Here is a 23,746-nt window from a genome sequence, read left to right as displayed (position 1 = left end):
TAATGCTGGACCCCAGTGTCCTTAAGGGAGTAGCCACATTGCCGGGCATTTCAGCTGGTTCTGCCGTGAGCTTTTGCTGACCGTTCTCTCTGCCTGAAATACCTTTCCTCCCTTGCTCTTTTCTACTGCACCCCTCACAGTCTCAGCCTGGCTAGCTAGCTAGTTACCTTTCAAGGCCAGCGTCAGATATCACTGTTTCAATGACGTTTCCCCCTGTGCCATTGAACTTGTGCATCTTTTCTCTCATGAGGCTCTCCATGGTAGCTATTGGACAATGGAGAAAACCAGGGGGCTTCAGGGAGCCATGGGAGGGGCCCCATGGCTGAGACCCAAAGTTGAGGGGAGATTGTGGAAATGAAGATTGGAAAGAAAGGTTGGGACCAGATGGGAGAATGGGGCAGGTTGTAAACAGTTGAGAAGTGAGGAAATGAGGCCCTGATGTGTCTGCGTGGAGTGGAAGCCAGGAGATCTGATCCTATAACAGGGACATTTCTCTGGGGATCTCATTTGATCCCATTTTCACAAGGAGATGGAAAACAACATCATTGAAGACATGATCCCTGGCTCCCAGAGCTTCTAATCCAATCAAGGAGAATCATTCATTCATTCATTCATTCAACAAGTGCTCACTGAGAATTTTACCTTGTCCCAGACGCTGTCATAGACACTGAGGATACAAGCAGGTCTGCGTGTGTGCGTGTGTGTGTGTGTGTGTGTTTGCAGAGGGGAAAGGGCAGGCATATTGCTCTAATTCTTTCAATGTGCTAAGCACTGTTCTATATGTTAGGGATACAGCTGTGCAGAGGACAAGTGTGTTCCTGCCTCAGGAAGTTCCTGCTCTGGTGAGAGAAGACAGACATTCAGTAAGTCATGACAAGTTTGACAGGTGCAGTGCATTTTGTGAAAGGAGAGTAAGAAGCTCTAGGGGAACATGCGGCAGGGGAGCCTGTCTCGATCCAGTGCCTCCATGACGAGATGACATTTCATCCACTCCTCAAAGATGAAATACAAAGAATTCCAAGATGAAAGGTGAAACGCAAAGTGCAGGTGCTTTGGGAGCACAGCAGGGGGGCACTAGACGTTGACAGGGTTGAAAGGAAGGCCTCTTAGAGGAAGTGACATCTAACGTCACCTGCATAGATATATGATTATTGATGGGAATAGATCCGAAGAACAAGGAGAACGTGTAACAGAGGGTCTGAACTTTCCTGAGGAAGGTTACTTGATCTAAAACCTGAAACCTCAGTGGAAGTTAACTGGTAAGAAGTGGAAGACGACAAGTGTTCTCAGCAAAGGAATGAACGTGTGCAAAGGCCCTGGGGTGGGGAGTATGATTCTCTGAGAACCACTTTCCTCTCCGAGCCCTTTGATGAGGCTCTGCAGTTTCAAACCATCTGTTAGAGCAGAGAGTTGGTGCTGGAAAACGTCCCGTGTGCTTGCTGTTCTCTGTCAGTGGGGCGTTCAGGGCACTGAGAGGCATCTTCTTGGGGCCTAATCCTGAACTAAGAGCTTCTGAAGGAACTTTAAAGATCATTGAATTTAGCATCATCAACCCCCCCCCCTTTCCTGAAAGAGAATTGAGACTCAGAGAAAGCAATGGACTTATCAAGGTCACGGTTGGTCATGCTAATCAGTCAGCACGAGGTAGAGACAATTATTGGTTTCATGTGACAAAGAAGGAACCTGAGGCTCGTGGAGGGGATCTTGACTGGGGTCACCCAGCTAGAAATCCCCAGCGTAGCTGACCCCAGAGCCTCTACTCCTATCCAGTGGAACTCTTAGGCAGAACTCGGCCAGAACCCAGGTTCTCTGACATTCAGCTCCATGCTTCTTGCTTTTAGAATAGATATTCAGCCTGGTGTACCCCTTCTGGGAGGCCTCCACATCCCTGAACCAGGAGCAACCAACTTCAGGTCCACCCTTAATAGTGTGGAGCGACAAGCAATAGTCCAAATGCAAGGCCCCATGGCTCCAGCCCACCTGCCTTCCCTTCTTACCTGTTCCCTCCGAACAAGGAAGATGCTTACACCTCCCAGCCCTGGGTCCACCCACACCACCCTAACTCCTGCCCAGCAAACAGCACCAACGTGGCCCCTGCTTAGATCTCCCTAGGGATGCACTGCCAGCCCTTGGAGGAAAGCACCTGGCAGAGGCCTGATGCAGAGGGAACTGGGCGGGGGGTGGGGGGGTCACAGGCTTGGGGAGAGCCATCCCCTTGGCTCCACAGACGCTTGGCCCCAGGCGAAGAATGCCACTGGACGAGGGGCAGGGCGGGGCCCTGTAGCTCCAGCGTGCGGGGTATCCTAACTGCAAATGATCCCGGGGTTACTGCTAGGTCCCCTTCCTGCCCCATTAGCCGGCTTTCCAGCAGGACTGATTGGTACCCACGCCTTGTACTCCCTGCGAGCACACAGCCCACACCCTTACCTCCTCCTGGGCCCTTACCTAATAATGACCCCCAACCCCTGCCAAGATCACCCCATCCCCACCTTGGGTTGTGCCCTGACTTGAGCAAACCACAGGCCTGTGTACCGTGCTAAGGCAGGATGAGTCAGGGGCAGAAGTCGAGGTGCTGAGAGCCCTGGGGAGCGGCAGGCGAGAGGAAGCTCTGCGGCCCGAGAGGAGTGAATCAGGCAGGAGTGGCTCGGATCCTGGTTTCCAGCCTCTACTCAGCAAATACCTGTAGCAGCCAGGGAGGTGGGGGGATGGAGAACCAGGCACCCCTGGTCTTGGGTCAGGCAGCATTGAAGAAGTCTCTTTTTCCAGGAAAACATGTAGCTGTCATCTCTCGAGTTGCTGATTCTGCAGTATGCTTATGGGGGAATGAGAAGGCCCTGTGTGTGTGTGTTCACGTGTGCACATGTGTGCACGTGTCTGCGTGTGGTAGGTACGTGTGTGTCTCTGGGCACACCTGTCTCTGCACCCATCTGTGTGTTTGTGTCTCTGTGCGTGTGCAGTGTCTACATCTGTGTGTGAATGTGTAGGTCACTCTGCACCCGTGCCGGTGTGTCTCTGTTGTGTGGATCTGCATGTCTGTCTTTCCCTCTATAACCTGTCTTAGTGCAGCAAGCAGGAGACCCCAAGCTTGGCTCCTGCCATGTGATCCCACAACCAGTAATCTCAACCACCGCGTTTGACTGTTAGCCCCTTGAGGACAGGCACCACTTCCTATTTTTTTCACTGTTGTGAGAACATAATAGATACTCAGTACCATTTGTTGAATTAATATCTCAGAGAGGCTCCCACCTGGCCCAGCTCCCTGAGAAGCTCCAGAAATCCCAAAGAGGGGGATGCGAGAAGGACTTCAGCCAGGTTGATCCCATTCCTAGCTCAGGACACATGTCGGCTGACCTCTCCAACCCTCAGACTTTCGTCCAGTGTCCCCTTCTGCCCTGGTCAAAAGTCATGAAACAAAGCTCTGAGCTCTGCTGTAACCTTGCTGTGTGACCTTGAGTAAGTCTCTTTCCCTCTCTGGACCTCAGTTTCCCTGTTAAAAGAGCAAGTTGGACTTAAGGACATCAGAGGCCACATCCAGTCTCAGCATGGTGTGGTGTTTGTTTGTTGGTTGGCAGTGCCGCGCCGCCTGCAGTGGAAGCACAGAGTCTTAACCACTGGACGGCCAGGGAAGTCCAGCATGGTGTGGTTTTTACCTTCAAGCCCTTTGTTCAGTGACCCCTGTCCATCCTGACATTGGATTGATTTAATTGCCTCTCTCAGATCCTTCTCCCACTTCTTGTACAACTTCCTCTGATCCCAGCTCAGGCTGTGAACAGAGGTCCCAGCCAAGTCCTGTTCTTTGAGTCTTCACGCTGTTGCTGTGTTCTCTGCTGTGAGTGCCCGTTGGTAATCCCCAGGCATTATAATTAAGATCCCCTTTGCTAGAAGCCCACTGGTTGACATTTATAGGCTTGGGAAGGGAACATTTTGGGAAAATGGTGATGAAAAATGCAGTCCTCTACCACCTTGGCCTCTGGGCCTCTGGGGGTGGAAGCATTCTGTGAGTTGATTTTTCCAGGGAGAGTTGGGGTGGGAGGCGCGAGGGGAAAGGTATTGCTGATTAACATGCTACAACCTTCATTTAAGTATTTCAGATGGGAACCTTCCCTAGATGTACCGTATTACTGCTTCCCTGTCTTCCCAAACAAGAGGCTAAGCGTGACTTCATCTTTGCTTGATGACTCAGGGCCATTATAAAACATTAATGATTGAATTGAGTGTTAATGCTGGAATGTCTTCGAGGGCTGGGCAGGTATGTTAGGCTATTTGCCCCTACAATGCAAGAGCCAGGCTTTTCTTTTTTTTTTTTTTTAATTTGTTTTTGGCTTCGTTGGGTCATCGTTTCTGTGTGTGGGCTTTCTCTAGTTGCGGTGAGCAGGGGCTACTCTTCGTTGCAGTGCACGGGCTTCTCATTCTGGTGGCTTCTCTTGTTGCAGAGCATGGGCTCTAAGTGCACAGGCCCAGTAGTTGCAGCACATGGGCTCAGTAGTTGTGGTGCATGGACTTCAGTAGTTGTGGTGCATGGGCTGAGTAGTTGAGGCTTGTGGGCTCTAGAGCGCAGGCTCAGTAGTTGTGGCACACAGGCTTAGTTGCTCTGCGGCATATGGGATCTTCCCAGACCAGGGCTCAAACCTGTGTCCCCTGCATTGGCAGGTGGATTCTTAACGACTGCACCACCAGGGAAGTCCCCAGGCTTTTCTTTTTCATATTTTTTCTTTGTTCATTGCAGAAGTATCAGCTGACACTTATTTTAGGGGCCCTTCTTGCTCTATTTACAACAGTGAATCTGTTTGATAACTGCACATCTACGTTGTGTAGAAAATGAGAACATACATTGTCTAAGCAAGGGGCTCTCCTAAGAGTGAAATACATGGTAGAATTCATTGTGGCTACTCAGAAGCCTTTTTTTTCCAGCACGTATTAGCCATATGAGCCTAAAAAGATATTTCTACAGTTCTGATCTATAAAATGGGATGAATAATAGTATCTGCCTTGTAAGGTTACTGCAACTAAATGTAAAGTTATATGCAATAAAAGCACTTTATACACTGCCTGGCAATAGTAGCTACTCAATAAGGGTTATTTGTTTTATTCTTAACTAGTATTCCTGTCTGAGTTTTGGGTCAGTGACATTGCTGGGTAGCTGTTCGAGTTCTGCATGACTAAGATGACTCGTTCCTACGCTTTAAGCTGCAAGTAACAGAAAATCCAACTAACAGTATCCTAAACAAATAGGTGTTTGTTTTTATTACAAGAAAAACACAGGTAGAGAGCTCTTGGCATTATTTCAGTGGCTCAATTATGTTAGGACTTGTGTCATTGCACTTCTTTTGGCCTCTGCCTCATGGTCATAATGTGGCTGCTGCAATTCCAGCCATCACATCCTCTTTCAAGGTAGGAAGAGGGAGATAGAGTGATGCTGGCTATGTCTATTTTCCCTGTGTTTCCTTTCCCAGCAGATTTCTCCTTGTTTCATGGTCTAGAACTGGGTCATGTGACCACTGTCAGTACAAGGGATTCTGAAAAACATGAAACAGGGGTGTCATGATTAGCTTAGACCAAACATCACATCTCTCCTGGGACTTACCGCACCATCTCTCCCTGTTCCCATCCTCTATCCAGGGTTCTGTTAGTGAAGAAGAGGGAAAAATAGATACTGGGTCAGCAGCTAACATTGTTTATCCCAGTAACTATCATCATTCTTTTTTTGGTCTCAATTAGGAAATTTTGATTGAAAATGACAGAAACCAAAATTAGACTGGCTTAAGCAAAAACCAAGAAATGGATAAATAGAAAAATTAATAGAAAGAAAGAAGGAAGGGAAATAATAAAAGAAATTAATTGACTCATTTTCCTGAGAAGCCCAGGAATAGTTTGGCTTTAGGTAAGTCTGGGGCCAAGTGTGCAAACAGCATTAGCAGAAGACTGCCCTTCTCCACTTTCTGTCTGTTTTCTTTTCTTTTCTTTTGTATTTGCTTAATAATCAGGTAGATTCTCCTCACCTGATGGTGCCTGGGAGCTCCAAGCTCTCATTCACCCCACCTCTGGTCTAGCAGAAAAGAGAGTGAGTCATTTCTCCCTGTCACTACAAGCAGAAGTTCCAGGGTGAAAGTTGGTTGGCTGTGATTGGGTCCGAGGCCCATCCCCAAGCCAATCATGGTGACCATAGGGAATTCAGGGCTCTGATTGGCAAGGCCATGTCTCAGCCCCAACCCTCGAGCAAAAGTTGGGTCATCTGCCCCAAAACCACTGGTTAAAATTGAAGGTTAGAGTGGACTGGACCCTTCATGAAAATCAGATGTGGAACCAGAGGAAGAGGGGATGAATGCAGAGCAGGCCTAAAGCTTAGCAGTTTTACCATAGACCTATGAATTAGGAAATGCAGGGAGGGCTTCCCTGGTGGCGCAGTGGTTGAGAGTCCGCCTGCGATGCAGGGGACACAGGTTCGTGCCCCGGTCTGGGAAGATCCCACATGCCGCGGTGCGGCTGGGCCCGTGAGCCATGGCCACTGAGCGTGTGCGTCTGGAGCCTGTGCTCCGCAACAGGAGAGGCCACAACAGTGAGAGGCCCGCGTACCGCAAAAAAAAAAAAAAAAAAGGAGATGCAGGGATTCTGGTCCCATTTTGCAGTGGGCATAACTATCTGAGAGAGCCATTTAGCTCACAGGTGATTAGGGTGAATCCCAGTGCATCTGGCTTCCTGGTGTTTCCCCTACACTACATCCTGAGCTGACTGACAACTGGTCAACCCAGGGATTGTCCAGAGCCATGAGACAATCTAGCCAGAGGGACCACCAAGAGAGACCATTGGTTGCATATTGTCCTTATAAAGCTCCTTTATCTCCATTGTCTTTTTAGAGCTTCACACTATCCTGTGAGGAGGGCAGGACCAGAAATAGGTCCATTCTAGAGAAGAGGAGGAAGCTGAGGAGTGATATAGTAACCGCTGTGATTTCTCCAGCACTTACTTTATGCCCGGCCCTACATTATCTTGTTCATTTCTCATCAATGCTGTGAAGCTAAAGAACTATTAGCACCACCATTTTTCAGACAGGTAGCTCAGGGTCAGAAGAGTTAAACAACTTGCCCAGGGTCACAGAGCTAATAAGAAGTGAAGCTGGGGCTTGAGGCAGGGGTCTGTTTACAAAACTGGGCCGTAAACAAAGGAACCTCCATCCAAACTGGGTTCTTAGTAAAAACACACCTGTCTACTGCAATCTGAGGATTGGAGGGGTAGACATTTGGGGTGCCTGGAGCAATGTGGTAGAGGCAGGGATAAGTGTCGAGAAGGCAGCTCCAAGAAGCATCAACAAAGAGTCAGCCCCTTTTTCCTGCTTTCATGACACCTGGAATCATTCCCCCTCTGCTTTCCTTCTGCCTGCCCCCCACCCCAACATGACCTATTCATGACACCTTCAGCCCCAAAGACTGTCACCAAACTCCAGAAATCAGCCCAGTGGCTTGGGAGTCTGGGAACCTGCATTTGAGTCCGTCCCTCACTCTCTAGATGAACCTAAGAAAAGTCCCCTCTCTGGGCCTCAGTTTCCCCATCTGCGAAAGGAGTTAGTTGGACTCAATAATCTCTAAAGCCACTTCTGGCTCCAGCTGGAATCACTATCTCAGGTTCCAAGATTTCTCCACCCCTTGCGGTAGTTTCAGATTTCTTGCCTGGGGGAAGAGCTAGGGCAAGTTGCTACAGTTCAGCTCTCTCACACAGCAGAGAGGCAGAGGGGCATGGCTCCTGGCCCAGCAAGAAGGCTTACCTAACCCCAGCAAGCTGAGCAAATCCCTGAGAACAAAAAGAGGGGAGGACCTGAAGAGGGAAGGAATTGAGTGAGTCTCTCCCTGCCTGGCTGAGCCAACTTTAACCCCTTCCATGCCTCCCCAAGCAGCAGGAGAGCAAGCAGGGCTGCAGGGCAGGGCACGCTTGGGCATCTAGGAATTGCTGTGCCTCCAAAGCCAGCTTTCCATAAGGGAGGCCTCCCAGGGAGCAGCTGCAGCTAGAAATGCCATTTGTCCTTCACAGACCCAGACACAGGGCGTCAGAGCTGGGAAGAGTCCCACACTATCATTTGCAAGTCAGGAGGCCTAGGCCCAGAGATGGGGAGGAACTTGCACAAGGTCACACAGCTTTAGACTCATAGGAAGGAGCTTGGAGTAGCACAATACCAGACACATAGATCAATGAAATTTGTCGAACAGTAGGAACCTGGGCCTCCTTGTCTATATCATATTGCCTCTTGGGATTCTTGAATCAAAGAATTTCCATCCCCAGATTAGAAGCAGATTGTTGAGGCCTGTCCATAAATTCCTCACCTGAACTTGCAGTGACTAATTCTCCCAGTAGTATGGGATCAAACCCACTGTGGCTATTAAAAATTTAATACCAAGCCCCAGTGCCTTGGGGCTGTGCTTTCTTATTAGCCCTGGAACAGGGCGAAGCCTGCATAGTCAGGCTGAGCCAGGAATGCAAGGGTTGGAGTTTTTTCCCTGAGAAGCTCTCTGGGGCAGCCCTCTCCCCCTCTGGAGGTATCTTGGGGGGACCTTCAGAAAAAGGAGTATATATTTCCTGTACCAGCCCCAGTCATAGACAAGGTAAGGTGCTCCTTAGCCAAAAGAAGCCTGGATTAATACAGATCACCCCTTCCCCAAAGTACCCCTGCCCCTAACATTTCCGGCATACAGTTTGAAATTCTACCCTTAATATGAAACAGACTCCCGGGTCTCTCAAAGGCCTCTGTGAATGTGTGTGTGATGCACAGGGGAAGAAGGAAGTTGGGGGTCCAGGCTATTGGCGACTTTTAAGCAGTGGGCATATTTTTGAGCTGGGAAAGCAGCCAGATTGCATCAAAGTTGGGAGCCTGGGACAGGAAGAGGGCTCTGGGTGATCTGTGTTTGGCAGTGGTAATGTGGCAGCGTTGCCTCACCTGCTGGAATTGGTTAATCATGGGACCGATAGGACTATGAGGTATCACGTGGCTTGTGAGCCCAGGAATGCCTTCTTGGCCCAGGCTCCCTGTGAAGTCGCTGGAACATAGACGCTCCAGGGACTATTTGTAACTATTATAAGTGCCATTCTGTGCCTGGCATTGTGCTAGGCACCCTGGATAAAGCAACAAAACCCACATGGTTCCTGCCCTCAAGGACGATGACAAGTGGGAAATACAAAGATCACTCTGTCATCATTTTAGATGTGCCTAAACCCCAATGATGTGAGTTTGTCTTTGGCAAACTCGCATCCCGGAGGGATCACAGAGCTATGTTTATTACTCATCAGACATGTATTAACTGTATCCCACATGCCTCTCCCTCTCTCACGAGCGTATCCAGTCCATCAGTGAGCACTCCCAGCTCTACCTCCAAAACACACACCCCAAATTTGACCAGCCTCTCTGTCCTTGACCCAGATGTTGATGCTGCCTTTTTTTTTTTGCCGCGCGGCTTGTGGGATCTTAGTTCCCTGACCAGGGATTGAACCCGCGCCCCCTGCATTGGAAGCACGGAGTCTTAACCACTGGACCACCAAGGAGTTCCCCTGTTGCTGCTTTTTATCCCCTAGATGGCCGTTCCCCCACCTCCACTCTTGCCTCCCTGCTGTAGTCTGTTGTCAGAGGAGCAGTCAGAATGATTTGCTGTAAGATGTAAGTCACTCTCCTCCCAAAACCCTCCATGGACATCCCATGGCCCTTAGCATGAAACGCATAGAGGTGCAGAGGCACCACGGCCCCTAGACAAAACCTTCATCCTCTCTCTCCTACCTACTGGTCATCTTCCCTGCTTCTTCCTACTCCTAGAAGATGACACCTTGTTCCTTTCTCTGGGTCTCTGAAATTACTGCTCCTTCTTGGAATGTTCATCCCAGCTCACTATTGTCTAGGTCACCACCTCAAAGAGGCCCTCCTTGACTACTTTAACTGAAGCCCACCCCCATCACTCATTCTCCATCACATTCTTTTATTTTTATTGTCACAGCACTTACAATAACTGAAGTTATCTTATTTATCTGTTTCTATGTTTATTGTCTGTCAGTCTCTTCCCACTAGAACGTATGCCCCTTTAGGGCAGGATTTCTATCTTCTTTTTTCACCACTATCTACCTAGCCCCTAGAACACAGTACGCAGTAAAGTCTCTAAAAATTTTTGTGGCCTCATTAGATGACTAGCACAGTGCTCAGACATGTGTTTTAGAGAGGAACATAGACCTTGAATCCATCTACCCATTTATCAGATGGGGAAATGGAGATTCAGAGAGAGACCAGGACTTGCCCAAAGTCATCCAGTCATTCATATAAGCTGATACACAGGTAAGAAGAGGTAGCCATGTGAGGATATGGGAAAACAGCTAGTGCAAAGGGCCTGAGGCAGGACCTGTACAGGAGAGGAAGTGGAGGTGAGACATGTGAGGTGAGGTGGCCAGGCTAGCAGAAGCCGGGCCATGCATACGCAGCTTGGGTTATATTCCCCCTGAAGCAGGGATGGGAATTACTCTGCCCACTTGGGTAAGATGCTCAGAGAGCATGGAATCTGAGCAACCAATCAGACCCCCGTGAGAAGCCCAGAGTGAAGGTACTGGGGTTGAGCAAGTCCCGCCAAGTGTGTTTGCCAGGGCATCAGAGGTGCTGTGGGCTACGTCTGAACTCCATTACTGCATGAGGAGCACCCAGAGCCTGGTTAATGCAAGTGCAGCCCTCACTGTGCGATCACACCACCGCTGCCGGCTCACTGCATGCCAGATTGCTGCACAGTTAGTTACTCCTGCCACAGGCTTTGGACCAATTAAGTGAGCAAAGAGGGTGGTTAACAAGGAGTAAACAACCCAAATACCCATAATTACGCTAAGGATTTGCTCTAATACATGTTAGCCAAGAGGTGGGAGTCGGAGCAGGAGGGAACGTGGGGCCACCTCTTTATTCTATTTGGTCTGCCCCGCTCGAGTCTCTTCCACCCAGCCCACCCTGTCTCGTACCCTGATATGGCTGTCTGCTGATTTTTCTTCTTCTTCTTCTAATTTTTTTTTTTTTTTTTGGTGGAGGAGGGCATGCATGATAGGTTCTAACAAACAAAGCAAAGCCCCTGTTCTCATCGAACCGACATTTTAGTCAGATAATCAACAGGTAAACAACTATAAACTGCACTCGTGCTCTGGTGTAAGGGGAATAACATCCAACTCTTGGGGGTTGGATGTTAGTTTGTATAGTGTGTCCAGAGAAGGCCTTTCTGATAAGATGACATCTGAGCAGAGACCTAAAGGAAATCAGGGAGTCGGGCACACAGTACCTGAGGGAAGAGCATTCCATGCAAAGGACATGGCAGCTACGAAGGTCCTGAGACAGACTTGCAGGGCAGGGCAGCATGACTGGACCAGAGCAAGCCATAACTTAGGAGCAGCTACAGGGCGGGGTTGGAGCTGGTTCCAGGTAAGAACGGCATGTGCGAAGGCCTCAGGAGAGAGATAAGAGCTTTCTGTTTTTCAAAGTATTTTACCTCATTTGATCCTCAGAACAAAGCTGTAAGGCTAAGAAGGGTAGATGTCTTTTTCCATTGGACAGCTGAGGAGCTGAAGCTCTAGAATGTCTACCAGTTCAGCCAGGAGCACACAGGAATATCCTGATCCAGGAGCTGAAATCTGTGGCCTGCACTATTTTTTCAGGTCAAATCTGAAGCTCATTCCTTTGACACCCTGCCATCGCCAGCTTCCAAAACAAGATCAGCTCTTAGGCAAGCCTCTGAATGAGTTACAAAATTCAGAGCAGAGCCAGGTGAAGCCAAGTTGCCAGGCGTGATATAGAATGCCCTGTGGTGAGTCTGTATAGAGACGTAACACACCCTGCACAAGTGTAGTAATGTAACCAGCGTGGCTGAAAAACTTAGCTCTCGTCTTTTGAAGAAACCTTTAGAGAAACACTGTAAGTTAGAATGATGTTCGTGTCAGATCGTAACTTAATATCTCTGGAATGAAATTCTTTCCAAATATATGTCCTTTGGAATTCCTCCAAGAGGCTTCCTGCAGAGTTCCAGGTAGAGAGAATAATCTAAAAGTTAATATCAAGATTGTCATCCAGAAGACCAGATTCCCCCACAAGGGACACTTACACAGATTTTGTGAAAGTTTTCACAGAATTCTCTTCAGATCTGCCGTGGTTGGGCATTTGTCTCCATGCCATTAGTGTTTACTGGATTCCTGATATTATTCTTGTCGTCATTTTTATTATTCAGTTTAGATTTGTCACCTTATCAAGTGAAAGCGACTAGAGGGGTGGTCACCAAATATAGTGGGAATGTTTGTGAGCATGCTGTGTAAGATATAAGCTGCGTAGGAAACAAAATTTACTTTGCAGGGCTCAGGCGGGGGGCATCTCAAAGAGTAGGGAAGTCATCTTAGACCCTGGATGGGTGGCTGATCAAGAGAGACAAGCCATAGCCGTGAGGAAGCTGTAGAAAGAGAAAGACAAAGAGGGTTTTAAAATTTAACTCCCATATCGCAAGTCACAAGGGCAGATGCTCTGAATCACAGGCATTGATTTGGAATGGGGCTGGTTCTCACACAGGCCACACCATGTCGCATGACCCAGGGATCTGTCTCTTAATAATGCTAATGATATTGGCAAGCAACACTGGGACCACACCTCCAACAGGCCTCTCTTAGAGCATTATTCCCACGTTACAATGATTGGGGAGCATTTCTATTTAGTGTAGTACAGTGGTTCTCAAGCTTTTTGGTCTCTGGGCCCCTTTACACTCTTAATTTATTTGAAATTAAAACTGAGAAGAATATTCTAAATCTTTATGGGGTAATTTATTTATTATTATTTTTTTATACAGCAGGTTCTTATTAGTTATCCATTTTATACATATTAGTGTGTATACGTCAATCCCAATCTCCCAATTCATCCCACCACCACCCCCCGACTTTCCCCCCTTTGTGTCCATACGTTTGTTCTCTACATCTGTGTCTCAATTTCTGCCCCACAAACTGGTTCATCTGTACCATTATTCTAGGTTCCACATATATGCGTTAATATGTGATATTTGTTTTTCTCTTTCTGACTTACTTCACTCTGTATGACAGTCTCTAGATTGATCCATGTCTCTACAAATGACCCAATTTCGTTCCTTTCTGTGGCTGAGTAATATTCCAATGTATATATGTACCACATCTTCTTTATCCATTCGTCTGTCGATGGGCATTTAGGTTGCTTCCATGTCCTGGCTATTGTAAATAGTGCTGCAGTGAACATTGGGGTGCATGTGTATTTCTGAATTATAGTTTTCTCAGGGTATATGCCCAGTAGTGGGATTGCTGGGTCGTATGGTAGTTCTATTTTTAGTTTTTTGAGGAACCTCCATACTGTTCTCCATAGTGGCTGTATCAATTTACATTCCCACCAATAGTGCAAGAGTTCCCTTTTCTCCACACCCTCTCCAGCATTTGTTGTTTGTAGATTTTCTGATGCTGCCCATTCTAACTGGTGTGAGGTGATACCTCATTGCAGTTTTGATTTGCATTTCTCTAATGATTAGTGATGTTGAGCAGCTTTTCATGTGCTTCTTGGCCATCTGTATGTCCTCTTTGGAGAAATGTCTATTCAGGTCTTTGGTCCATTTTTTAATTGGGTTGTTTGTTTTTTTAATATTGAGCTGCATGAGCTGTTTATATATTTTAGAGATTAATCCTTTGTCCATTGATTCATTTGCAAATATTTTCTCCCATTCTGAGGGTTGTCTTTTTGTCTTGTTTGTGGTTTCCTTTGCTTTGCAAAAGCTTTTAAGTTTCATTAGGTCCCATTTGTTTATTTTTGTTTTTATTTCCATTACTCTAGGAGGTGGATCAAAAAAGATCTTGCCATGATTTATGTCAAAGAGTGTTCTTCCTATGTTTTCCTCTAAGAGTTTTATAGTGTCCGGTCTTACATTTAGGTCTCTAATCCATTTTGAGTTTATTTTTGTATATCGTGTTAGGGAGTGTTCTAATTTCATTCTTTTACATGTAGATGTCCAGTTTTCCCAGCACCACTTATTGAAGAGACTGTCTTTTCTCCATTGTATATCCTTGCCTCCTTTGTCATAGATTAGTTGACCATAGGTGCGTGGGTTTATCTCTGGGCTTTCTATCCTGTTCCATTGATCTATATTTCTGTTTTTGTGCCAGGACCATACTGTCTTGATTACTGTAACTTTGTAGTATAGTCTGAATTCAGGGAATCTGATTCCTCCAGCTCCATTTTTTCCCCTCAAGACTGCTTTGGCTATTGAGGTTCTTTTGTGTCTCCATACAAATTTTAAGATTTTTTGTTCTAGTTGTGTAAAAAATGCCATTGGTAATTTGATAGGGATTGCATTGAATCTGTAGATTGCTTTGGGTAGTATAATCATTTTCACAATATTGATTCTTCCAATCTGGAGTAATTTATTTTAAAAATAGCAGTGAACCCATCACATATTCACAAAAAGTATCCTTGTTAAAAATGTTTTCAAGATAAAATATTAATGGATTTCCCTGGTGGTGCAGTGGTTAAGAATCCACCTGCCAATGCAGGGAACACGGGTTCGGGCCCTGGTTGGGGAAGGTCCCACATGCCGCGGAGCAACTAAGCCCGTGCACCACAACTACTGAGCCTGCGCTCTAAAGCCTGCAAGCCACAGCTACTGAGCCCGCGTGCCACAACTACTGAAGCCCACATGCCTAGAGCCCATGCTCCGCAACAAGAGAAGCCACCGCAATGAGAAGCCCACACACCACAACGAAGAGTAGCCCCCACTCACTGCAACTAGAGAAAGCCCATGCGCAGCAACAAAGACCCAACACAGCCAAAACTAAAAAACAAATAAAAAATAAATATATTAAATAAATAAATAAATAAGTAGTGAGGAGAGTGGCATTGTTCTACGTTTTTGCACATCTCTGCAGAAGATACCGGGATTCTCCCAGCTGCTTTCTGTGATGTCATAAGTCATGTAGATTCTGGAAAACTCCATTGTGCCCTCATGAGAAAATGAGAGTTAAAACGGCAACCAAGTTCTTACTAATAAATAAAATTAGTTTGACCTTTTGGACCATGAACAAAGGTCTCTGGGACCCTCATGGTTCCCCAGGCCACTCCATGAGAATCACTGGTGTAGTGATTATGGCCAAACTCTTGGGAACGATGGACAAGTCAGCCAGCCTCTCTGTGCCTCAATTTCCATGCTTATAAAATATGGGACAGTAATAACTGTTGCCATAAGAGTCTTATGACAATAAAATGACTTAATATGGGTAAAATGCCTGAAACATAATAACAGCTCAATAAATCCTGGCTGTTATGATGAGCCTCTCAAGAGCCTGTGGGTTCATCTTCCTCTTGTACAGAGCACAGAGTAGGTAGACACTCAAGGAATCTTTTACGAAGAAATGAAGGTACACGTGAATAATTCCCTCATGGCAGAGGACTCTGCAGACCCTCCTGGGACCGAGGGAAGTCAGTTTTCTTGCTCCTATTCCATAAGCTAAGCAGATCAGAGAGGCCGGGTGATTCATCACAGTCACTTAGCAGACCCCGTTCGCAGCAGCTGTCCTACTGAGCATGGCCCTCCTCCATCCACACACTCGCTACACCTACAGGCACCTGGGCACACTTGGAATGGGGATCCTCCACTGTCTGATTTTGTCCCGATGTGAAATGCACCCCATCTGCAGTCTCACGGGCCAAACCACATCTACATAAGACCTCAGTCTAAGATACCTGAGCTCTCCCCTGCCTCTGCTGTGTCATCCAGAGAGCACTTCCAGGTTATAATTACATATGGACTTATTTCATTATTCATTGCCTCCCCACTAGGTCAGGGACCCTCTTGGTCTTTTTTGCTCTGTTGGCTGCAGCTCCTGGGATGTGGTAGGGGCTCTTATTAGGGGATGTTTATTGAAGAAAAGAAGAAATAGGATCATGTCTTTTCATTGACCAACCAAAACAAGACAAGTTGGACAGTTTTTCTAGATGATTAGATGTTAGGGAGAGAGGAGGAGAGAATGGTGAAATGTTAAAACAGAAAGTTAAGCAAAGGACCTCCCTGGTGGCACAGTGGTGAAGAATCCGCCTGCCAATGCAGGGGACACGGGTTTGAGCCCTGGTCCGGGAAGATTTCACATGCCTCTGAGCAACTAAGCCCATGCGCCATGACTACTGAGCCTGCGCTCTAGAACCCATGGGCCACAACTACTGATCCCACGTGCCACAAGTACTGAAGCCCGCACGCCTAGAGCCCGTGCTCAAAAACAAGAGAAGCCACCGCAATGAGAAGCCCGCACGCCACAACGAAGTGTAGCGCCTGCTCGCCGCAACTAGAGAAAGCCCGCGCACAGCAACGAAGACCCAACGCAGCCAAAGATAAATAAAAATATTTAAAATTAAAAATAAAATAACATGCCAGGCAGTGAGCTAAATTCTTTTCATGTAATATTTAATCTCCTCAAAAAACCCTGGGAAGTTGCCAATTATTATCCCCATTTTGTTGACATGAAACCAGAGTCACAGAAAGGTTAAGTGACTCTGAGTCACAAAGCCGGTCAGTGGCAGAACTGGGATTTGTGTGACTACATCTCTGTGACTCCAGAACCCAAGCTCTAAATCATCATTTCATATTTATATATTACTTATATATTTTATTAATTATATATATATATATTAAATCATTAGTTCCGCCAAAGGCAGTTAAAAGTAGTTAATGAACATATATATGGAACATATGTATGGAGAAAGGATTTCCCCCTTTATAAATAAGGAAATCAAGGCCCAGAGAGGTTCAGTTACTTGCCCAAGGTCACCCAGCCAAAGTATGGCTGACCACCTCAATAAGCTAGAGGTGAGAGGCTGTAATTTCCACATTTATAAAGGCAGGGAGCATCCGTGTCCATTGTGTTGGCTGTGCGGTAAATGGAGCCAGTGGATATAAGCGAGAAGCTCAAAAGGAGGCAGCTGAGATGGAAATGAGAAGCCAGTGGATTAGAACCAGAACACCTGGGTTCTAGTCTCAGCTCTGCCTCTTTTTTTTTTCCTGCCTCTTACTAGCTGTGTGGTGTGGGCAAGTCACTTTACCTCTTTGACCCTCAGCGTCTTAATCTATAACAGGATTATCGTGGGACCCAAATGAGAATGCGTAAGAAAGCATGCAGCAAAATAAATAAAGGAAAACATTAATATGGGGAGTTATTAAGGACACACAGTAATGCTGGTGATAAACAGTGCATGCTGGACAGCTTGCTTGTCACCAGCAGCTATGCTTTTAATTCCAAATGTAGTGTGGCGTTGAATCCACGTAGATCTCCTTTACTTATCAAAGGAGAACTGACCGTCCCATCTCCTTGTGAGGTTTTGCTGAGGACCTCTCTTTCCCCAGGGCAGCACTTACAACATTCCTTGCTTAGTTATCTGCCTTCTGACTTACAGCTAATTGACGGCAGTGTCCAAGCAGTATTTATTAAATACTTAATCTTTAAGCATAGGACACAGTGGGAGTGATGGATGGATGGATGGATGGATGGATGAATGGATGGGTGGGTGGATGGATGGATAAATGGATGGATGGTCAGTTGAATATTTTCAGAACCCAGAGGGAAGTTAATTCTGATTATAACACTTCTTAGAGTCTTTAAGGATGGGTAAGATTTCAGCAGGGTAAGAACAAGAGGTTAGAAAGGAGAAAGGAAGGTCTCTCAAATAGTTTCTGGGACCCAAAGCAGTCCCACAAAAAGCTATGCTTTCAGCTTACTCTGGTCTCCAGAATATTTTAAGCTGAAGATAGGGAACAAACTGTTCATAGCTCCTTTATTAAGTAATGTAGGAGGCAAGGCGAAAAAAGAGAAAGGAGAAAGGTGTTTGGGGAGCTGAGGACAAACAGATAAGGCAGGAGACAGGAGAGTTCAAGGTGCTTGGTGATAGTTGTAAGTGGTCTGGGGTTCATGGATTGCAAAGAAAGCTGTGGCCTGAGATGCAGCTGGAAAAGTAGAACCTGGTTATGACAGACCTTGGAAGGTGGGCAGAAGTGTCTGCACTCTTCCATCCTGCAGGCCGTGGGGCAACCTGGAAGGTTTTGTAAGGGAGGAGAGAGACCTGCTGTGCCCTGTGCTCACTGGCAGCAAGTGAAAGGATGGGCACCAGGCCAGGGCCCAGCTCTGGGAGGAGGCCTGACCCCTTCCTGCTGTCCGCTGGGCCTTCCAGAACGGCTGCCCAGATGGGGTAAGAAGGGTTCCCCGTCAGGCTGCACAGCTGCACACGGGCACCTCTTCCTCCCAGCTGTGTTCTGGGGCTGTGGATCCTCTTGCAGAGAAAGCCTCCCCACTATGGCAGGGGTCCCCAACCGCCGGGGCCGTGGACTGCTACGGGTCTGCGGCCTGGTAGGAACCGGGCCGCACAGCTTCATCTGCCGCTGTCCATTGCTCGCATTACCACCTGAACCATCCCCTCTCCCCCAACCCACAGTCCATGGAAAAATTGTCTTCCACGAAACCAGTCCCTGGTGCCAAAAAGGTTGGGGGCCGCTGCCCTGAGGAATGGCCGGAGTGGACACCAAGCCTCCGAGGCCTGCCTCCAGGGCAGACATCCCTGCGAGACTTAACCCTCCCCATTCCCCAAAACGCACCGAGAGGACTGCCCTGACTGTCAGGAAAGGCCTTGGCTCTGTGTTCAAGGGCTGGCTCTTCTGGTCCGGGTGCCTTGGGCTAGTCCCTGCTTCTCTCTCACAGGCCCTGTGTTGCACAGCTCCAGGAAGTAACATGCACATGGAAGACAATGAAAGGATGCCCCTGGAGTTGTGCAACCCAGCGGCCTTGCCTCCCATCTCAGCTTCCTCAGCTCTACGAAAAGTGAGGACGAGGGTTGGTGTGGATCATCTCTGAGGGCGATTCCCAGTCTCACCTGGCAGCAGTGTGAGCAGGGTGTGGGGCTTTGGGGAAGGAGAAGGGATGGAGCCTTTGCCCAGGGCCAGACATAGCGATAGAGACGGTCTAGAGGTTGAAGGATAGCCAATCCCCAATAACAACGGTGACCCACCCTCCCAGAGCCAGACCTGGATTTGCATCCCTGACCCCATCCCTACTACTCTTTCCAGTTGTGTGTAATCTAATCTCTCTAGCCAGTTTTTCCACAAGAATAAACCAGGGAGAAGAAAATATATACCTCATAGGGCCATTGTGAGCATTAAAAGAAGTGATGCATTTCAAGCACTTAGCAGAGTGCTTAGCCCAACATAACAGCTCAATAAATATTACGTTCATCACTATTTTTGTTTTATTTTATAAAACAACTTAAATGGATCTGCCCTCAGACATTCTTACTTTGACCAACCCCAATATCACAATAAGCCCCATCCAGGGATGGCCCCAGAGCAGAACACAGATGTTCACTGAAAATATGCATGAAAAGGGTTCTGGGGAGTGAGAAAAAGAAGAGCAGGATACCTCCTCTTCCCACAAACAGAATGACCCCCATCTTCTGATGAACTCTAGAGGTGGACCTGGCTACTGGAGGAATTTGGCCAAAGCTTAAGTTAAAGGAATGAAGCATTAACTGTGAAATTTCAGGTAGAACGATGCACAGATGGTTTATCTTCCTGATCCTCCAAAGCCAGACTCTGTGAGTGGCATATACTGTACAACATCCAGCCCATGGGCTAGCCCCAGCCCAACTTTCCATGGCGGGGATGAGAAGGAACCATCAGGGAAGGTTCAGGGCCTGAGTGTTTTACTGATGGTCAGCTGGAAGCCATTAACACCCTGCTGAGGAATGGAGTCCAGCCCTGCCCTGCCCTGCGCTGCGCTGCTCTGCCCAGCCCTGCCCTGCCCCGCCCAGGCTGCTGGATGAAGGAAGGGCCAGGTGTGGGACCCAAATGCAGAGAGGAACGCTCCACCTGGAATCTGGAGATTCTTAGAGCAAGAAAGCCAGGAAGCAAATCCATCTGATATGGCCTCTCAGACTTTTCCGTATTTTATATTTCCTGCATAATTAGAAAAAATAACATATATCAAACACCAATATTGGGGGAATTCCCTGGCAGTCCAGTGGTTAGGAACCCGTGGTTTCACTGCCAAGAGCACAGGTTCAATCCCTGGTCGGGGGACTAAGGTCCCGCAAGCCGTGAGGCCTGGCCAAAAAAGTAATGATAATAATAAACACCAATATTGGGCTAGTCTGAAATTCACAACACATAGCCTCTAATCCTGACCCTGCCACTAGGGGGCGTCTATGGAATGTTGAGCAAGTCACTTCCTACCTCTGAGCCTCAGTTTCCCCAGCAGTACAGCGAGTAGGGATTCCCTTCTATTCTAACAGCCTGTACTTGTCGAATAAGTGCCAACATTAGAGTAGTGGGATTGTAGAGGCCTGGCTACTTGCTTGTCATTTCCCTATTTTCCATACTTACAAGTTTTCTGTTACTTTAAATTTGGGAGAAAGGCAACCACTGGAAAATCACCACTTCTCCTCTCATTCTCCCCAGCAGGAAGCAAACCCCATGCCCCAGGTGATCTGGTAAAAATGGGAAGATTAAGATAGAGGGACCCTACACCCGTCAGTCACCTGGGGGGTCACCTGGGTAATCCTGTGATTCTATCAGTACAAACCCAGAGCCTTAAGTTTCCAGAAAGCCAGAGCTGATCTGTCACACAAAGACCATCTGGTGTCCAGTTTCACCCCTACAAAGTAGAACCTTAGGACCAAGGAGACAGGAAGCTGCCCAAGATCACATTGTTCCCCAGCGTCAGAATGGAAACATCTGAAACTCAGGCAGGTCTCAGACACCATTATGTTCTGTGATTTTGGTGTTATAATTTTAAACTTACTTGACAAAAGTTGAAAGAATAGTGCAGGGAACTCCCAGAAACCCTTTACTCAGATTCACCATTTGTTTATATCTTGCCCCATTTTTCTTTACCATTCTCTTGCTCCATAAATACACACACACACACACACACACACACACACACACACACACACACACACACACACCGATTTTTATCTGAGCCATTTGAGGTCAAGTCAAATACAGTATCCCTCAGGGTGTTAGTGAATATTTCCCTTTCAAAACCACAGTATAATGATCAAAATAGAGAAATTTACCTTTGATACAGTACCATTGTTTAAGATACTGTCCATATTCAAATGTCCTCAGTCGTGCCCCCAGCCCCACCTCAGAACCCGCGATTATTTTTACTCATTACCCCTGTGCCCCTCCCTTTCACCTGGGGAACCTGACTCAGGCCTTTAATCCTTTCTTTCTCACCCGCTGCCTCCTGCTCAGGACCCCTTTCCCCTCCCGCTCCACTGAGGCCTGCCCAGGCCAGACAGGACAGGAGGTGCCGCCGCGAGGAGAGCTTTCATGCTCTCTGACCCGGGAGCGCAGGGCGCCTAGCCTCTGCCTCCAGTGCCCCCAGGGAGGGTAGGTGTCTGGAGGTCCCAGGGGGTGCACCCGCAGCCGTCAGTAGTGCCCAACAGCCTGCCCTGTCCCTAAGGGCCAGAGGGAAGCCCAGCCCAGGAGGGGCTGTGCCGAGGAGCTCAAATTCTGTCTAGTTCTAGAGACAAAACTCACTCCCGTGAAAAAATCCACGTGCTCCAAAAGGGGTTTCCGTGTGATTGCGAAAGGGCAGGAAGGAACTTTCTGGGGTTCCAGATATGTTCAGTATGTGAGTGGTGGTTATGGGGGTGCATGCTTGTGGAAAAGTCCATCGAGCTGTGCTCCTGAGGTGTCGACCCCTCACTCTATGTACATGTCAATAAATAATCATATCTGTGTAAACGTGTGTGTGTGTGCGCGTGCGCACGGTCATGTGGCTGTGAGGTGAAACACAGTGCAGGGAGCAATGCCATGAGCTCCAAGAGGAAGAGACAGCTTCTGGTTTTGTCCATCCCACCTGGAATAGCTCACTTTCTAGACACTGAATCAACTGTTGAATAAACAAATGAATTAATTTGATGCTATGACCGTAATTCTCAGCGTGGAAAGATGGTCATGATATCTTGCTAAATGGAATAAGCAGGTTATAGAATAGTATGTGGGAATGATCCCATTTTTGTAAATATTTATGTTTGTATATTTTTTATATCTAATCTAGGTAACATACCAACTTCCTAATAAGGGTTCTCTCTGAGTGAAAAGATATGGACAATTTCCTTTTTTTCAGCTTTGTTTATACTTAAGCACATTTTTTATAGCAAATATGAACTGCGTGGTTAAAAAAGCAAATACTTTAAAAAAATTATTCATAAAAAAGCACACCAGGAGGGACTTCCCTGGCGGTCCAGTGGTTAAGATTCCGAGCTTCCACTACAAGGGGCGCGGGTTTGATCCCTGGTCGGGGAACTAAAATCCCACCTGCCATGCAGTGTGGCCAAAAGAAAAAAAAAAAGATACTAAGAAAGCAGCAGGAAGCAGTGCAGGTCCTGAGCACTCTGGGGCTCATTTGTGATTTCTAAAGAAGGGTTATACACTTTGCTGCACACCTGAAACTAATACAACATTATAAATCAACTATACTCCAATTAAAATTATTTTTTAAAAAAAGAAGGGTTATAGTTTGTAGTATGTCCCAAATTTATCAGAGCAAACACCCTTTGGAGAAATGCTGCTCTAAAGAGAAAAAGGTAGAAGGATTCTGGGTTGCTGGTAATTGCATGGCGTCGTCACATCAACCCAGAACTGCTTGTGTCCATACTTCTTCTATACCTAAGAAAAACAAAACTTTTTTGTGTAAACTATGGTTATTTGGCTTTTTTGCTATGCTGAATTCTAGGTGATACCAGAGTTCACACAGTGCCAGGCAATTTGGAAGTGGTCAAAGACTGTTAATGCTGTTATTTTCAGCTCTCCTGGGCGGGGGGGTGGTGCTGGGATCTTATCCCCAAGACAGAAGCTACTTTCCCAAGCCTTTCACATGTGATTACTGAGGTGGTTACTGAATACAGATCAGTTCTTCTGCTCGCTAAGCTGCAGCTGAACAAGTTGGAGATGGAGTCAAGTTCTGGGGCTGCAAGTGTAAAGCCTGGAAGTAATCCCAGGCCGCGAGTGTCAGAACCAAATGTGTGTGGACTCAGTGGATCCTGGAGGGTTTCTGAAACCACAGAGGCCCAACTCACATGGGGAAGGCTCTCCTCAGGGATGAGAACCACTGACTCTTGGAACAAGAAGAGCCCTTAAAAGGTGACCACACCAACCTCCTACTTAAAATACATCCCCTCCATGGCATCCCCTCCAAGTGGTCCTCCACCCTACCTGAGCACCTCAGTGATGGGTGCTCACCACCTCCGAAGGCAGCCTGGCCCTTCTTCCAAGACTCCAGACAAAGTTCTTCCTTGTGTTGAACTATGGCTTCCACTCTTTGGCCCTGGTTCTGCCGTCCAAGACCTCACAAAGCAGGTTGTCCCCTGAAAATCTTTCGTGTGTTGAAGGTGTTTCCCCTTAATTAAAATAATAACAGGTACCATTAATGTGGAATTTACTGTGGCTGGACGCTCTGCTGAGCACGTTACATGCCTGATCTCTTTCACTTCTCACAATGGTCCCATGAGGTAGGGATGACTGTTGTCCGTATTTGGTAGATGAGGAGTCTTGAGTCTTAGGAGAGATGAAGAACTTTGTGTGAGGTTGCTCAGCCAGTAAGTAGCAGAGCTGACATAAGGAACCCAGACTTTTCAGAACTTAACCACTGCACTCTGCTACTGCCTGTGTGTGTATACATACACACACACACACACACACACACACACACACACACACACACACAC

At 47.2% G+C, this 23,746-nt stretch overlaps 1 long non-coding RNA gene across 1 annotated transcript; it reads right to left on the bottom strand.

Moving 5' to 3' along the window:
• Nucleotides 1–5,218: 5,218 nt before the first annotated feature.
• LOC113606750 (uncharacterized) lies at nt 5,219–6,248 on the bottom strand. Its single transcript, XR_003427685.1, has 2 exons — nt 6,000–6,248; nt 5,219–5,516 (listed from the first exon to the last, which is right to left on the bottom strand). It is a non-coding gene; the product is annotated as an uncharacterized LOC113606750 (long non-coding RNA).
• Between the last annotated feature and the right edge of the window lie 17,498 nt (nt 6,249–23,746).

This window comes from Aethalodelphis obliquidens, unplaced genomic scaffold (assembly GCF_003676395.1).
Source record: "Aethalodelphis obliquidens isolate GAN/ISIS:26980383/991018 unplaced genomic scaffold, ASM367639v1 scaffold45, whole genome shotgun sequence".
In the NCBI taxonomy this organism is placed as follows: domain Eukaryota; kingdom Metazoa; phylum Chordata; class Mammalia; order Artiodactyla; family Delphinidae; genus Aethalodelphis; species Aethalodelphis obliquidens.
The sequence above is the reverse complement of the archived record's forward strand: the minus strand, read 5'-3'. Positions and strand labels throughout refer to the sequence as shown.